Source organism: Triturus cristatus, chromosome 4_1 (assembly GCF_964204655.1).
Source record: "Triturus cristatus chromosome 4_1, aTriCri1.1, whole genome shotgun sequence".
Classification (NCBI taxonomy): Eukaryota; Metazoa; Chordata; class Amphibia; order Caudata; family Salamandridae; genus Triturus; species Triturus cristatus.
In genome coordinates, this window is record NC_140585.1 from 315,437,290 (window position 1) to 315,454,403 (window position 17,114).

Genomic DNA, 17,114 nt, shown 5'->3' on the forward strand with positions numbered 1-17,114 from the left:
GCCATTAGTATTTTTAGGTACAGAGGAGCTGCAGTCCAATCTTGTTCAACTTCTGTTCTGTATGAGTGTATGGATCCAAGCCTCCCATCTTTCATTCAGTGCATGTCTAAAACTAAAACTTACACCGAGCCCACAGGATAGAGAAGGCAACCCTAAATCCCTCAATGCATACGAGAATTACACCATTGGGCCTAGAAACGATGGGTACTTACTAAGTGGATATGAAGCCTCCTCTGTGTGTCTAGACTATGATGAATAATCAGAATGCATCCGCTGCAATGCTGTCCCTCTGCTGCGATTCCCTCCTCTAGAGTAGCAACCACCTAGTTACAATCAAGACAACACGGCTCCCCAATTAGACGCGAATGATGCCTGAAATAACCTATGTGGATGCTGCTCAGTGACAAACACAGAGTAATGGAAAGAACAACTTGGAAAGAGGCTGGGAGGATGGAGGACCTAAAGGAGCGAAACCAAGGAACTGAGCTTCGAGGGTAGGTTGAGAACTACTCGATGTTAAGAAGACACCACTAAAGTGTCAATTTAAGACAATCAAGAGATCATGGCATGGCAGCCTGCTAATTACATCAATGACTTACGTCGTGTGATTATGAAATATGTAATGAACATGTTAGGTGACCATTTTTTACAACAAAAAAAGGTCTTGTCAGTTTTTCGGGTGGTATTGAATCACAGTCCACATACTTTTGCCTCTGCATAATTCCTATATACGTTCACCTACGTCGCTATAAGCAGGTCTTCAGTCGTAACTTTAAATAGAATGAGAAAGGTGTGTAAAAGCATACAAGGATAAATCTTCACTTAAGGTGTGGTTGAAGTCTTACCAACAAGGTGTGGTCAAAATGACCAGGGGCGTATCCAAAAATACATGAGGCCAAGAATCAGATTATAAATGAAATCAACAAAACGGTTATAAGCATCAGTATCCAGGATTATAAAATATATAAACTTAGGTGCTAAATGCCTGGAGTCTGCGTAGTATGCAGCAAGATCTGAAAAAAATAGTGCACCCATGCACCAATATATCCCAGACTAGGTTTAAAAACCTCAACAAACCGGAAATAACCCAAGCAATTCTGTCTAGCATGGCAGAATATTGGTCACCAGAGTTGGGGCAAAGATACTCAGTGTCAGAAAAAACTTACCAATGATCTGAATTTCAGATCTGCTGTTGTGGGTAAGCAATAACAGATCCCTGGTGAAGGTAGGGGCAAAGTTGCTATCAAGCGCACACAAGGAGGTTAGGGAGTTTTTCTATATGTGCATGTAGGAAATCTGCATTTTCTGTGTGGTCACCCACGATGTTTCGCCTTTTTTTTACCCTATTTTATTGCGAACGTTTACACTCTGCACACTGGGGCACAGTGTACATGCTCTGGCACCTAAAACATGGAGAAATTGCCTAATCCCAGATTGGAGTATTCAGCTTTTCTCTAAGGTCTTGGTATATGGTGCAGAAATACACCGGACTGCTGTAGTGCAAAACCAGCAATGATACTTGTTAAAATAACCTGTTTTGACTGGTTAAACCCAACCTTTAAGATATTAGTAAATCGCTCCTATGTAAGTATTGTAGCCCACAAGGTAGCGTGTGTAGTACTTAAAAGGGGGACATGGAGAAAAATGCTGCCATGTCCAGGGACAAGGCCCTAAAAGCAATTTTATGGCAAGGCACGGAGGCCAATATTATGCAGGTTTCTTTAATTGCCAACTCACAGCAGCAACACCAAACAATGTAAAGAATTTAGAACACCTGTTTAACATTCCAATGTCCACAAAATCCTGTGAGAGGCAGCCATATTCCTTCTTTGCTGCTGCTCACAGCCCAGATAAGTTCGCTCTTTTCGATCTAACTTTAAATATATCTATGGGAATGTTTTATCTTAACCTGAGTGAAAGAATTCATTTTGATGAAACCTGAGTGAAATCATTCATTTTGATGATGTATATGGGTGAAAATATAACTTATCTATCCTTAATGTATGTTTTGTTATCTTTCCAAATGCTTATTTAACTTCCTTTACACTCTTCTGGTGTGCTTTTCACCTTATATATTTACCCTGTCATATAATCTTGGTATCCTCAACATGATTTTACCCCCTTTTTTTTTTCCACCTTTGTTCCCCTTTTCGCTTAATTTATAATCCAATCCGTCTGAGCACCAGCGTGACCGTTGCTCGCTGCTTGCGCTCAAGTGATTCAGATGCACGCGGTAATCTTAACCGCTTCCTATGCCCGTCTGGTAATGCCTTTTCCCTTAGCGTTTCTTGTTCTAAGAGATGTCTCCCACCGTGCAGTTAAACCAAGTGGCTCGAGTGTGTGTGAGAAGCAACGCTCCCCACACGCGTCTCCTCACGTTTCGCCATGACTCGAGTTGGCTCGCGCGCGTGGTTTACACGCCTTCCCACCGCGCAGTTAAATCAAGCAACTCGAGCGCGTCTGAGAAGCAACACTCCTCACACACATCTCCTCACGTTCAGGCACATTATAGATCAACGCATGTTTGCACATGACCCACAATCTAACAAGTTTTTTTATGTTAAATGTGAGATATAAATGCGAAACGATTACCTTCTACTAGTTTTTCTCGGCAGGGGCTGAGCTTTGACCCCTTTAGACCACCGTAACTACATCTTTTAATACAGCGGACATTTTGCTTTGCTTATGGATTTGTAGCAGCCATCTTTCGGACACGCAAAAGAGGCAGAAGTCTGTTTTCCTGTCAGACTCCGACTCTTCTCAGTACAACTGTCATCTAGAGTTCAAGAGGGAAGTGAGCGTTTTTTACTTATATTTTAGTGTTAAATTCTGTGGGTTTTTCATCCTTAGAATTGAATAGAGTGGTGTGCTTTGGTATTTACCAGGTTTTTGACCTTGAGGAGATTTGTCCTGTTAAGTAAATCTGTCAACATGGAAAATAACAATGGAAATGGTAATTCTTTTGAATTAAAAGTTAAGGAATGTGTTGATAAGGCAATGTCCATACTAGCATCACAGATTGGGAAGAAACTGGATGACTGTGTGAATAAAATAGAGAACAAGTTCTCTAAAGCCATTCCTGCTGAGGAACAGTTCTGGTCTGTGAAGGAGGTTTTGGATGAACCCACCCCTAGCGGTTTGGGCAAAAAGGTCGCGCACAAGAGGAAACCTTTGTCCTCAGAAAAGGAAGGTAAAAGCAAAGGGGCCTTTATAATGAAAGGCATTAGGAACAAAACTCAAAAAGAGTCAATAAAAGAGGCTATAAAGGCCAATAAAGGCGATCGCAGAGCCATTGTCTGCAACGAATCCTCCAGCAGTGGGTATATTGTAATTTCCTGCTCCTCTGATTTTGGGTCCTCGGATGAGGATGATGTTCCTAGCAAAAAGGTTAAAAAAGAAAAGGTTGTTGATTTGTTGGGCCAAGTAACGGATCCCTTCGGCAAGCTCATGTTTGATCCTAACACCATCCAGCACCCCCTCTCTCCACAATGGGTGCTGGCTAAACATGTTGCTCAATACGTAGAATAGTGGATTAGAAAAGAGATGCCTAAGGAAGTGAGGACACTGCTGAGTCAGAGTGTCCTAGACCATCCCTAGCTAACAAGGTTGCGTTCACCCCAGAACTGGACGCTAAAATGCTTACTTTCCTAAATAAAATGGGCAGGGACCCTAGAAGGGGCATTGACAAAGGACTCAAGGGGTGCCAAGACCGGCTCCTTGACGCGTTTGGTCCGCTAACCAAGATTTTTGATCTTTGTGAGAATGCATACGCTCAAGAAAGCGTGGTTAATACTTAAGAATTACGCCAATGAGTCCGTCTGCTTGTTGGGTAACGCCAACGCTTCCCTCTGTACTGAGAGGAGAGTCTTTTAATGAAAATAGACCCCAAGTTGGCGGAGCTTGCTGGTAAAGAGTCGGGCCATTCAGCCAATGGTTTACTCTTTGGAGAGGAATTCGTAAAAGAAATGGCCAAGTATGCTGGGGCTTTTAATTCTATTCAAAAGGTCCAAAGAGACATTAGGCGAGTTTGTGGTACGGCCGGGAGAATGCGGGGCCGATTCCCCGGCCGCGGAATTGGTATTTCTAGAGGCTCCTTCTCGAGAGGTGGTTTCCGGTCTGGACGCTTTCAGACAGGGTCCTATTCTCCTGGATTCCACCCTCAGAGACAGATTGGAGGAAGAGGTCGCTTTAGAGGTGAAAGTAGAACCAGATTCCAAGGTATGTTTGCCAAAAGACCCTTTATTACTCAAGTAAAAGTGGGTGGCTGGCTTGCACTATTTTTAGACAGATGGAAGGAAATCACCCCAGATCCTTGGGTCCTGTAGACGGTTGTGGGTTATCAAATAGATTTTGTCGCAAATCCTACTCGGGTAAGGAGACCTCCTCTTCTAAGATTTGGCAAGGAACAAGAGGATTTGGTAAGTCAGGAGGTTTCAGAGTTAGAAAACAAAGGTGCCATAGAGAAGGCAGAGACTTCACCCGTTGGTTTTGTAAGCAATCTTCTTGGTAGAGAAAAAAGACAAATCTATGAGGCCGGTCATAAATCTGAAGGATCTGAACGAATGGGTGGAATACAACCATTTCAAGGTGGAAGGCATTCACATGTGGACAGATGTTTTGGGGAAAGGAGATTGGTTGACTCACCTGGACCTGAAAGATGCTTATTTGACTATTCCTGTTTGTGTACATCAAAGAGATCTATGGTTTCTATGGAAAGTGACCATGTGTAGGTTCAAGAGTCTCCCCTTTGATTTGACTTCTACCCCATGGTGCTTCACAAAAGTGATGTGTCCCATAGCAGCCTGGCTACGGTCAAGGGGGATAAGGTTGATCACTTATTTGGACGACATTCTTATATTGTCAGAAAGCAAGGAACAAGCTCAGGAACACACTACCTTAGCAGTCAGGGTTATAGAGGATTTGGGCTTCTTAATTAACAGGAAGACGTCTTGTTTGGTCCCCAGTCAGGAGACTGTTTCTGGGTTTTCAGATCTCGACCTTGGATAGTGTCTTGAAGTTACCGATGGAGAAAGTCAGGAAGATTCGCAGAGAGGTCCGAAAGTTGTTAGCAAGCGATTGGGTACCCTAGAGGCAGGTAGCGAGAGTTATAGGTCTTCTTACAGCTTCTATCCAAGCGGTTTGTCCCGGCTCCCCTTCACTACCGTGCATTGCAGAGAATGAGGACTATGTACCTGAACAAAGGGGTGAGCTACTCTCAGAGAGTCCTGATAGATTCAGAGGCACAAGAGGAGCTAGCTTGGTGGTTAGAAAATCTCGTGGCATGGAATGGAAGGGCAATCTTTGGCCCGAGCACCGATATGATTATAGAATCAGACGCCAGCCTTCAGGGCTGGGGAGCCAGGTGTGGCTCATTGACTACTGGGGGAAAATGGACAGGGGAAGAGAGCAGAATGCATATCAACTACTTGGAGTTGCTGGCAGGTTCCTTTGCGGTGAAGAGCTTCGCGAAGGATCAAGTCAAATGTTGTGTTCTCTTAAAGATGGACAACATTTCTGCAGTAAGATATGTAAACAAACTAGGGGTTCCTCTTTCGAAGGCCTTAGCGGATTTGGCAAGAGAATTTTGGCATTTTTGTCTGAGCAGAAACATTATGCTTCTCGCTCAGTACTTACCGGGGGTGATCAATTCCATTGCGGATTGGAACTCACGGCAACTGAAGGACTTCAGCGATTGGAGGCTAAACAGAGTAATGTTCTGATCTTTGAACAAAATATGGCGTCCTTTTGCACTGGATCATTTTGCAAATCGCGTGAATGCACAGGTTCTCAGATTTTACAGTTGGAGGCCGGACCCAGCTGCAGAGGCGGTGGACGCCTTGATGCACATTTGGAACAAGTCTCGTTGCTATGCATTCCCCCCTTTTGCTCTGATTCAGAGGGTCCTGTTAAAGGTGAGGAAAGGCAGGGCAGAGATAGTTCTAATAACCCCATTCTGGACATCTCAAGTTTGGTACCCAGATGTTATGGAAATGTTGACTGCCGACCCGGTACTTCTTCCGGATTTGCCTTATTTGCTAACCAACGCTTCAGGAGGTTTCCACGAGTTGGTTCTTCAGGGTCATTTAAAGCTAATGGCTTGGTTGATTTCGGGGGAGCCTGGCAAATGTCAGGCTTATCTATGGAAGCATCAAAGCTCATTAAAGAGTCATGGGCACCAGGGACCTCAAAGGCCTACAGGTTGGCTTGGGGGAAATGGGTTCGTTGGTGTACTTTGAGGAGTTTGGAACCGGTATCAGCTCCTTTAGTTGAGGTAGTTAACTACTTATCAGAGGTTTTCCATGACGGGAAATCCTATAGTTCTGTTAATATTGGAAGATCAGCTTTTTCTGCAGGTCATGACTTACTGGATAGCGTCCCTGTCGGACAACATGATGTAGTCAAGAGTCTCTTGAGAAGCGTTAGAATTAAGGCTGCACCTGGGGCGAAGTATTCTTCCCTTTGGGATGTGGATGTTGTCTTGAGGGAATTGATGAGTTGGAGTGAAAACAAGTTTCTAAGTCTCAGAGATCTTTCTTTGAAACTAGTTATGTTGGTGTGTCTGATTTCCTTCAGGAGAGTTTCAGATGTTAGGGCTTTAGAGACTACACAGGGCATCGCTTTGTCCCAGAGTGTGTTTGCTTCTCTATCTCCAAAAGAACTAAGACTATGTCTAGAACGATTTTCTACCCGAGTTTTGATGACTAGGAAACTTTGTGTTGTGAGATGTATATGGGAGTATAAAAGGAGGACTGAATTTCTAAGAAACAGTGCTGAAACACAGTTGGTTATTTCTTTCAGGCCTCCACATAAGGCAGTGTCCGCTCCTTCCTTGGCTCGTTGGGTCATGGAGGTCATGCATAGAGCAGGGATCAACTTAAATAAGTTTGGCGCACACTCTGTAAGAGGGGCAATGGCTTCTAAGATTTTCATCATGGATGGTGGTTTATCAGCCATCTTAACTGTGGCTGATTGGTCTTATGACTGTGTTTAAGAAGTTTTACTTTAAGCCTGTGGGTTGTCCAGTAGGGAATATTATGGCAAGTCTTTGAACATGCATAATATTGGCCTCCGTGCCTTGCCATAAAATTCATATTTTCCACAGCCTGAGTGGGTAGGAAATCATGATTTTATTAAAGACACAGAGGCCGATATTATCCCTCCCTGTGGTTCCCACCCATTAATCTTTTGTTCTTGACTGTTTCAGGTAGAGACATCAAGAAGAGATCTATATTGGAGAATGCTCTTTGGGTCTTTGGAGTTTATCCCTTTTGTTAAGAGTTTTTTGACATGAATCTAATTTATGAAAATGTTCGCAGTGTTAAAAAGGAATATGGCTGCATCTCACAGGATTTTGTGGACATTGGAATGTTAAACAGATGTTCTAAATTCTTTACATTGTTTGGTGTTGCTGCTGTGAGTTGGCAATTAAAGAGACATGCATAATATCAGCCTCCATGTCTTTAATAAAATCATGATTTTCTACCCACCCAGGCTGTGGAAAATCTGAATTTTCACTGTAGCAGGCCTAGCTGTCTTATGTAGAAAGCCACAGTACAGATACACATAATATTACTGTTTCTCAGGAATTGGAAAAGATAGAAAAATAATGAAACCATTATTTATTACATACATTAGTTATTAAAAATCAATTTCTATGATGAAGTCGGATTTTTAATAAAGAATAAGGAATCCTATACCTAGCATTAGCGTCTCATTCTGTATTTAGCCTTGAATAGGTGTGAACAGGGTGTGAAATGCCACCAGGAGCAAACGATGGGCTGACCTGAATGGGTACATATGACTCCTCTGAGCTCAACACAATATGCAGGGTGAGAGATGCATGCATCTTTTTTACACTACAGTGACAAATCCTGCTAAAAAGGTCTGGTTGTGGGGCATGGCCGAGCCGAGCTGCAAGATGGCTGTTCGCTAGCGTGCCTCTGCCGGCCCAGTACACAATCCTCTAATTATCCGGCGCTTAACTACGTGTCCAACGATAAAAATACCAGCAGAGATGTCGGAACGCGAGAAGAACACATATTGTAAAAATCGGGGGCGGCAGACTGCGATCTGCTCACAAAAACGGCTGCAGACCTGCCGCGCCAGCCCTCGACTGCAAAACCGAAAATGGCGCCGGCTGAGTAACGGCGGAACAGTGAGGTTTTCTATTCTTTGTGACGGATTGGCATCCGGAGCTAGATATACTGAGCGGCTGGCCGACACAGACTGTGACGAAGGGCGGAGATCGGTAAACCAAATGCAGCAAATCCAGTGGCGTGTGGTCAGATGAGCGGGATGCGGAGGCGCGGCCCACCCGTGCGGACCGGAGATCGCTAGGAGACTGATGGCGGCCTGAGGCGCCGAGGAAGAGGGAAGACTGAGCCATGAGACACCGCTCCCTCTCGCACCCCTCTCCTGCCAACTGCAGACTACAGGCGACCGGAGCGCAAGAGAATCCATTGGGAGCAAGATTGCGAGCCCTGTGAGGCTTCAGGAGATCCATAGAGCGGCCGCAGGCAATCCCCCATAATTAGAAGCACTAGCCGCGAGCGGAAGTGGCTGCCAATACAGGCCGTGAGGTAAGTGCTGCGCCGCCTGGAGAACAGTCAACCACGGAGAAAGTAGCGCACACACATGCGAAGAGGAAACTATTACCCACAGCAGTGACTGGGCATTAGCCACATTAGTGTAAAACCGCGTCGCTAGGCCACGAGTGACAAAAAAGGAAACCTTAGGTCAGCCCGCGGCAGACACGCTACGTAGGCCCAGAGACCTTCACTGCCCGCCGAGGCGGAATCTCGACACCACGTTACCTGCCGGTGCGGTTCCCCAAGCTGCGCGATCTGCCCTCCATAGGCAGTAATAGACAGCGATGAAGATCCTCCACAAGCACTGCACTGTCATTGCGGGAAAGACATTGGGCCAATCTGTACCTCAACCACAACGGCCGACAAGGTGCACCAGCAGAGACACACAGGGCGGGAGAAGGGGCGCTATTATCTCCTCGCGTGGAAGTCTCCTGTATAGAAACTGCAGTCCTCAGTAGACTGTGTGAGCCTATAAAGAAGGAAACATTGCGACAGCAGCTACCTGTGCAAACACAAAGCGCTCACCACTGCAGCGCTGCGCACTACTCCACACCACAGCGGCAACGCAACCCACCTGTCACAAAAGTGATAGCCCAACGGAACAGGCACCTACACTCAGAGAAGAGAGGAAATCCCACTAGACTGCGCTAAGTGCGGACGAGCTGGCGGAGCGGGGCCCTGCGGTCGTACCCACCATAGACAGACAATACTGGAAGAAAGCCACCGGATAATAAACAAGCCAGAATTAATTTTGAGAAACGCTCTCCCAAGCTACTGGATACCGACTTAACCCCAATAACGGTGGTGCCAGAAACACAGATGGATCCGGAACAGGACGAAGACATAAAAAGCATGTTCCGGGAGGTGAAGGTCAGCCTAAGAGCAATAGATGCCAAACTAGACTCCCTGGCGCCGAGATTGGATCATGTCACACAAAAGGTGGATAAACAGGAAGCGAGAATTGATACCCTGAAAACTAGAGTCTCAGACTCAGATGACGGCAAGTTGAGACACACAAGCAACTACTCCGGATGGACAAAGTGCTAGATGGAATCAAGGCACGCAATGAAGACCTGGAGGCGACGTCACAGAGAAATAACATCCGAATAACGGGCATCCCCATGTCAACCAACATCATTAACATGGAACAATTCGTGGAGGGACTCTTGAGAGATCTGTTTGGTCCCGACTTGGCGCCGATGTTTCTGGTGGAGAGAGCGCATAGAACGCTGGGCCCCAGACCCTCCCCTGGTGCACAACCTAGAACAATCCTAGCTCGTTTACTCAACTACAGGGACAGAGACACCGTACTGAGGCTGGCCGAGAGAAAGGCGACCTGAGACATCGGGGTAAAATGAAACGTTATTACCTTGATTTTACACAAGCAGTACTAGAAGCGCGGCGTGAATTTGTCCCGACAAAGAAACTGTTCCAAAAAGCTTGCACCAGATATGCAATGCTATACCCGGCGAAGCTCAGGGTGCACACAGGGGGAAAACCAAAGATTTTTACTGAAGCCAGCGCAGCACTAAAGTTTACCAAGCAAGCGGCAAAACAGCAACACGGAATGGATGCTGCAGCGGCGAGAGCGTCTGGCAGTCAACTAAGTGACAATGACTAAATAGTGGTAGTCACGCGAACTGTCATCCACTGAGAGGACGCTCCCAGCACTACACAGTATCTGAAGTTCCAGGTTTGATTAAATGTACAAAGTTGGATTGAGTAGGTTTAATGCTCGGCCACCCTGTCACTATAAGGACAGGGCAATACGCCGGCAACCCCACGCCCCCACGGGTTGATTCCCACAGACCGACCTTCACCTAGGTTAACACTTGCAGAGGGAGGGGGGGGGTCGGGGGGCCGGAGGCTTTGGGAATTGCACAACCTGTTTGGGGGTTGGTATCCGGGTAGGGAAAGTTCAAGTTCTTTGTTGTCAAGTTCAGTACACCATAGATACATCGCAGTTATGTGTTACAGGACACAACAAGTGCGGACACCAGGGCCCTGCCGCCCAGACACTGGGATCCCGGGACATTTATAGCGCCTAAGCTCCCTGCCTCTTAATGTCTAGCTAACATGTACCACTTGGAACGTCCGTGGTCTTAATGACCACCGTAAAGGCATATCTCACTAGACACACGTCTGATACAGGTCTCCTACAGGAGACGCATCTGAAAGACGATGCCCGAAGAAAATTGGCTAACAATAGATGGGGAGAAGTCCACACATCCAGCTTTTCCAACTTGTGGGGTGGCCATACTGATTAGGAAAGGTATACCGTGGCAGACACACACTGCATTATGTGACCAGAGGGTAGATATATAATACTTAAGGGATCGCTATACAGTCGGCAGGTCGTCATAGCGAATGTTTACCGACCTAACATAGACGACCCCCTCTTTTTCCAACTACTCTGGCACAAGATTCAGTCACTGGGCAACGCAGCACTACTTTGGAGAGGTGACTTCAACGCTGTAATGTCGCTATCTGAGGACAGGGAGGGAGCTTCCGGCTCACATCACCCCAGAGCCATAGCAATGACAGGATATAGTGGACTCGTGGCGCGCGCTACACCCTGCGCAAAGAGGGTATGTGCTTAACACACCAACATCAGGCATGGTCCAGATTGTACTTTTGGCTCACAACTAAAGATCTACACACATGGGTAATAGAAGCAGAACACCAGGCACGCACCCTATGAGACCACGCTCCAGTGACACGGACTCTGGCGATCCCAAAATCTCATATACGACCATTTACGTGGTGGCTCCCGCCTAATGCACTATAGCATACAGCCTTCAGATAGACCCTCCAAACGCAGATTACAGAATATTTTGAGCAAAACACGGGGGTTGCTAGATACCATGGGAACTCTATGGGAGGCGTTCAAGGTGTTGATACGAGGGCACTGAATAGCGGGCCAATCAGGGGTGCTTCGAGACATACGAGGAGCCTACACAGATTGGAAGCAGAGCTAAAAACCTTAGAAGCACAGTTCTCTCACACCCCTGCTCCCACGCTCCTAGCGGACATCAGAGCAAAGCTCACGGACTACCAAGAAGAGGCAGACAGGGACACAAAATTCTTACACAAACATACTAAGGCGCGCTGCTACGGGGAAGGGGACAGACCAGGGCGGACACTGGCGAACATACTCCGGAACCCTAGAGGTTCCACCTTCATTACTGAGCTCACCGCTTCGGATGGCTCAATAGTGCACACTCCACCCGACATCTTAGACACGATGACAGACTTCTATAAAAACTGTATACCTCCAGATCCCACCCGTCAGCTGAGGTTTTGCAAGAATATTTCGACTCGGTGGAGCCATTATGATTTGGTAGAGTTCACCGGGAATACATGGACTTCCCCTTCACTGTCGAAGATGTGAGGAGTGCCATAGGTAGTCTGCCAGCGGAAAAACACTTGGTGCCGATGGCCTAACGGCCAAGTTTTATAGAGAATACGTTGATCTCCTGGCGCCGCAACTTTTACCGGTCTACACCGAAGACACGGAGATGGGCATATTGCCGGACTCCATGCGAGAGGCACTCATTACAACCATATTAAAGCCTGATAAAAACCCTACAGTATGCGATTCATATAGGCCACTCTCTCTTATCAACCTGGACACGCAGATCTTCGCTAAGCTTTTGGCGACCTGACTACAGCCGCTGCTACCGCTGATAGTCTGACCGGACCAATCCAGTTTTATACCGGGGCGTTCCACTTCCCACAACCTCAGAACCCCACAACCTCAGAACGCTCTTTGCGCTAATTCACTATCTTGCCCCTCATGTACCTGCCGTGGTGGCGTAACTGGATGCCACAAAGTCATTCAATTCCTTGGAGTAGGGTTTCTTGTTCCCGCTCCTCCATCGCCTTGGCATGAGCCCGCTTAAACAGATATAACTTCTTTATACCAGACCAACGGCGCGGTTAAGGGTGAACGGCCTGGTATCTGACCCAATATCAATTACAAGAGGCACACGGCAGGGATGCCTGTTGTCACCACTACTATTTGCAATAGCCACTGAGCCGCTGGCGGCCAGAATCAGACAACACCACACAGATGAGGGGATTGGATTCCCCACACAGATAAGGGTATCGGATTCCCCACACGTGCACTCACAGTGTCAATGTACGCAGATTATATCACCCTATACATGGTAAACCCAAAAGATAATTTCGCTCCTATGACAAACGAGGTGGTGCGTTACGGGGGCCTGACAATTGGGGTAAATCTGTAATCATACCGCTGACATCTGGGACACAACCCTTTGAAACGGAATACCCCATAGGCTGGGCAAGTGGGCCGACGCGATATCTGGGCATTTGGGAAACGTCTTACAAGAAATCTGGACGTGCAACTATGGTACAGTAACTAACTGGATAGAGGACAGAGTGAAGCGGTGGAAGAACCTCCCTCTGTCTTTAATGGGCCGCATAGCAGTGGTTAAAATGGTCATCCTGCCCAAGCTATTGTACCTATTTGTAAATGTTCCAATTCCCCCTCATGGCACACTTTTTTAGGAAAATCCGTTCTTTAATGATAGAACTGATCTGGGTGGGAAGACAACCGAAGATAGCCTGGGAGATACTCACTCTGCCGCAGGCGCAGGGTGGACTGGCAGCCCCAGATTTTGTTCTCTACTCCTACTGTGCGCAGGCACAGTTTCTGCACTTTTGGATGCACCCTACCCCACTTTTGGATGCACCCTACCCCCTTCCAGCCCAACGTTGCGATCTAACTTGACCGAGCTGCCCCCATTCCGCTAAAAACTGCCATCTACAAACCCTTCAAGTGCCTACGCAATGAGGTGGACCCCGTGGAGGCGGTACAGTGGGCATGGGGAGGGCTCTGCAAGCGTGCCAATATACCCGTATTATATGCTCCCTCCATGCCCTTGGCGGATAACTCATTGATCTCACCACTAATGGACCACAAGATGCTTGAACGTGCCCAGCTGCCCACTTTAATAACCGGCCAGGACCTATATCCCGGGGATACCTTCCTTACACTATAACAGATGAGCGGGCCCACGCCTCCATCGGCACTAGACATGCTGCTCTATTATCAGGTACGAGTGGCCTCATTTCCCGAGCCACCCCCGCAGCTGTCCACGTTAGAAAACATACTCACTGTAGAATCAGGCCGCAAACTGATAACACGACTCTACACTATCACACAGCGAGATCACCCAATTACGATCCCGTCATCTCGCACAGCGTGGGAGACGGACCTGGGCGAAAACCTTACGGAGGAGCAATGGTATTTCAGCTGCAGGCAGCTAAAACAACTATCCTCAAACTATCGGCGCCGGCTAATACACTTTACATACATACACCGACGATACAGGACCCCCGTGCAACTACACAAGATGGGATTGTGCGCCGATGACCACTGTTGGAAATGTGGGGCACCACAGACATCAGTCATACATTTATCATGGCAGTGTAGGCACATTGCAGCTTACTGTACTAAAATACTACACTATATTGGTACTATCACGGGTCAAACGCTGCCCAGTACGCCTTTAGTGGCACTACTGGGTGTTGTGTCCCACATACCACCGAAGCTGCGCAAACTCCCGGCCATTTTAGTATTGCTAGCTAAGAGACAGGCGAAAGGATTGGGATCGGGAGGTGGTTTACTGTAAAACTCAATTGACGGAATATTGGGAGCGGATGCCGGCGCGCTCCTGCCCCAGGGACATATGGGACCCATTTGTGAGCTGGCTGAGCTTAGTGGACTTAACTGAAATATAGACTGTGGTCATCACTAGCCAGACAGACCCATGTTCAACTGCGGATTAGGAATGGATTGTTTGGTCTAAATGCAACTCCAAGTTCTACCTGCTATTCCACACACAGGGATGTATCACTAAAAAAGACATGTAGGAGCGCTAGGTGGCGCCTGACCGGCATGGCCGCCTTTCACTAAGGCTCCCGGCATCGGTCCCCGCAAATCCGGCTTACTCCTCTCCTGGACTGCCCTGGCCGGCTCCCTCGGAGTGCGGGGGTCCGCGAAGCTGCCCTGCCGCCCCGCACCGAATCTTGGGGCGCTACGGGCTCTGGGAGCCTCCCTAGCCGTCGCGGAGCCAGACCGACGGCGTGCAGTGGCGGCTGTGGAACCGCGGCGCGGCCACGCTGAAGAAATTTAGCCCGCGGCGCCCACGAGGGGTGCAGGCCTGAAACTGCTGGACTGAGGGACGCGGTGGCCGCGGGGCTGCCGCGGGTGCTGCTGGCACTGGCCCGGTGTTGCCCTGCTTCGCTGACGCCGTCCGGAGCCCCGGGGGTGCTGGATCGGACCCCCCCGCGTGGCGCAGAGCGGCGAATCAGGCGGTGAGTGGGGCTGGCCGCGACCGCTTCATCGGGGCAACTGCGGGGTTGGCTGTCCGGGGGAGCCCCCCCCCCATCGGGCCGTGTGTCGGCGGCCGGGGGGCCCGGGCCCCTGGCTCCCCCCCCTTCTCCCTCCCCTCTCCTCCTGGTGGCGGCGCGGAACCGGCTCCATCGACCCCAGACCGGCTGCGGACTCCGGGTGCGGGGGGCCCTCGCTGATTCGGGCCGCATACCGGCGGCCGGAGGGGGTGTACGTGCTGTCCCCCCCTCCTCTTCCCCCCCCCCTCCATCGCTTGGACTCCCGGCTGCGGACCCTGACGAGTGACACCTTGCCCCTCCTGGGGACTGAGGGGAGATCCGGCTAATTGTTCCCTTGGAGACCTGGGCTGCGCCGGAGGTTGCGGCCCTGCGGCGGCCGGCTGGGGGGCCCCCGAGCGGCGGCCAGGGGCCTGGAACTGAGACCTACATTGCTGGACCCCGCTTTGCTGAGATGCCCGGCGGGGCTTGACCGCTGAGGCTGGTGCTCCCAAGCCGTTCCCGGCCGGTGGTCCTCCCGGACGGGCCTCCTGTTGGTCCCGCGGCAGCCCGGCTGCCCGTTGCCGTCCCGCGGGTGTGTCACCGGCTAGTTGCCCTCCTTCGCTGACGGACGGCCCAGAAATGGGTAAGGACAGAGCCGCCAAGCCGGCGTCCGGGGCCACCCAAACCAGGATGGACAAATTCACAACCTCCGACAAGGGGCCCGGCCCCACGGGCGAACAGGCCCCGGCCCCTGCTGCAGACCTGGCTGCCATCCTGCAGGCCATCAACTCGTCCCGCGCCTCGCTCGAGGGCATGGTGGGTGAGGTCAAAGTGGACGTCGCTCTTCTCCGGCAAGATCTGCGGAACGCCACCGCCCGCATTTCGGAAGCCGAGTCCCGGATATCCACGGCCGAGGACGACATCCGTCATCTGCAAGATCAGGTTCGGGAGCTGACCACCCACTCTAAGGAGTTGCACCGCCGGGTCGAGGATGCAGAAAATCGCGCCCGACGCAGCAACCTGCGCTTGGTGGGTTTCCCGGAGGGAGTTGAATCGGGCCGGGCGGACGACTTCATGGAGCGCTGGTTCCGATCCTGGATGCCGGCGGACAGCCTGTCGGCTTCGTTCGTGGTGGAGAGAGCCCACCGCTCCCTGGCCCCCAGGCCCCCAGGGGCTCCACCCCGGCCGTTCATCCTCAAGCTCTTGAACTTCCGTGACCGAGATGCCATTCTCCGTGAAGCCCGGCGCATGGATGCCCTCCACTATCAGAACCACAAAATCATGGTCTTCCCGGACTACACCCGCGAAGTCCAGGAGCTGCGCCGCTCCTACACTGAAGTGAAACAAAAACTGCGCTCCCTGGGACTCCAATACCAGCTCCAATTCCCAGCCCGCCTCCGGGTCGTCTTCCAGCAAAAGACTCTCTTCTTCGATACACCGCGGGCGGCCTGGACCTGGTTGGCGGAGGAGCACCCCTTGCAGCGCTCTGGGCGCGGATCGCCTCTGGGTCCACGGGGGAGACGGGGGAGACCCCGGACATCGAAGACCCGTCGGCGGCATCGGACATTGCCCCGGGAGCGCACAACGGGGGAGGCGATCACCACGCGCTCTGGGGGCCGGCCAAGCCAGAGATCGAGAACCTCATCGGCCTCCTCAGCCGCACACACCAGTCCCGTGGCGGATGGGCAGCGGGCCGCGTCACCTCGGCTTACAGGCCCTGCAACCCACCCGGTCGAGTTGGTGGACACTTCGGACCTCTCTCGCAGCCCTACCATTTGACTTTCTTTGCTTACCTTTGGGGTGGGGGGGGTGGGAGATGCCTGGGCGGGGGTGGAACGTCCCGCTGTCAGTGTTGCTCTAGGCCAGGGCAGGTAAATCAGGCTTGACTTTTGATGTATCAGGGGTCCACTAGCGCTCAAGCCCAAGCGTTTTAGTTTGGTGGTTCTTCCATTTGGTTCGGGCGACAGATGCTTCCGTTTTTGAAGTATAGGGCGGGGGGTGGGGGGTTGGGGTTGGTTTGGGGTTGCTTCTTCCTCGTTGGGGAGATTTTGTTGGTGGGGGGTGACTCCCTCTTATCTGTTGTGCTAAGGTATCATGTACTGTCTATCCCGCTCTCTCACCCGACGCTCCGCTGTCCTTCCTCTCTGGGAACCTGCTCGGACGCGC

The 17,114-nt window shown here is 50.1% G+C and overlaps 1 protein-coding gene across 11 annotated transcripts in view; it reads right to left on the reverse strand.

The window, feature by feature from the left end:
• Positions 1-17,114, reverse strand: part of ERC1 (ELKS/RAB6-interacting/CAST family member 1) — a 1,928,212-nt gene that overhangs the window by 1,415,073 nt on the left and 496,025 nt on the right. The window lies entirely within an intron of this gene.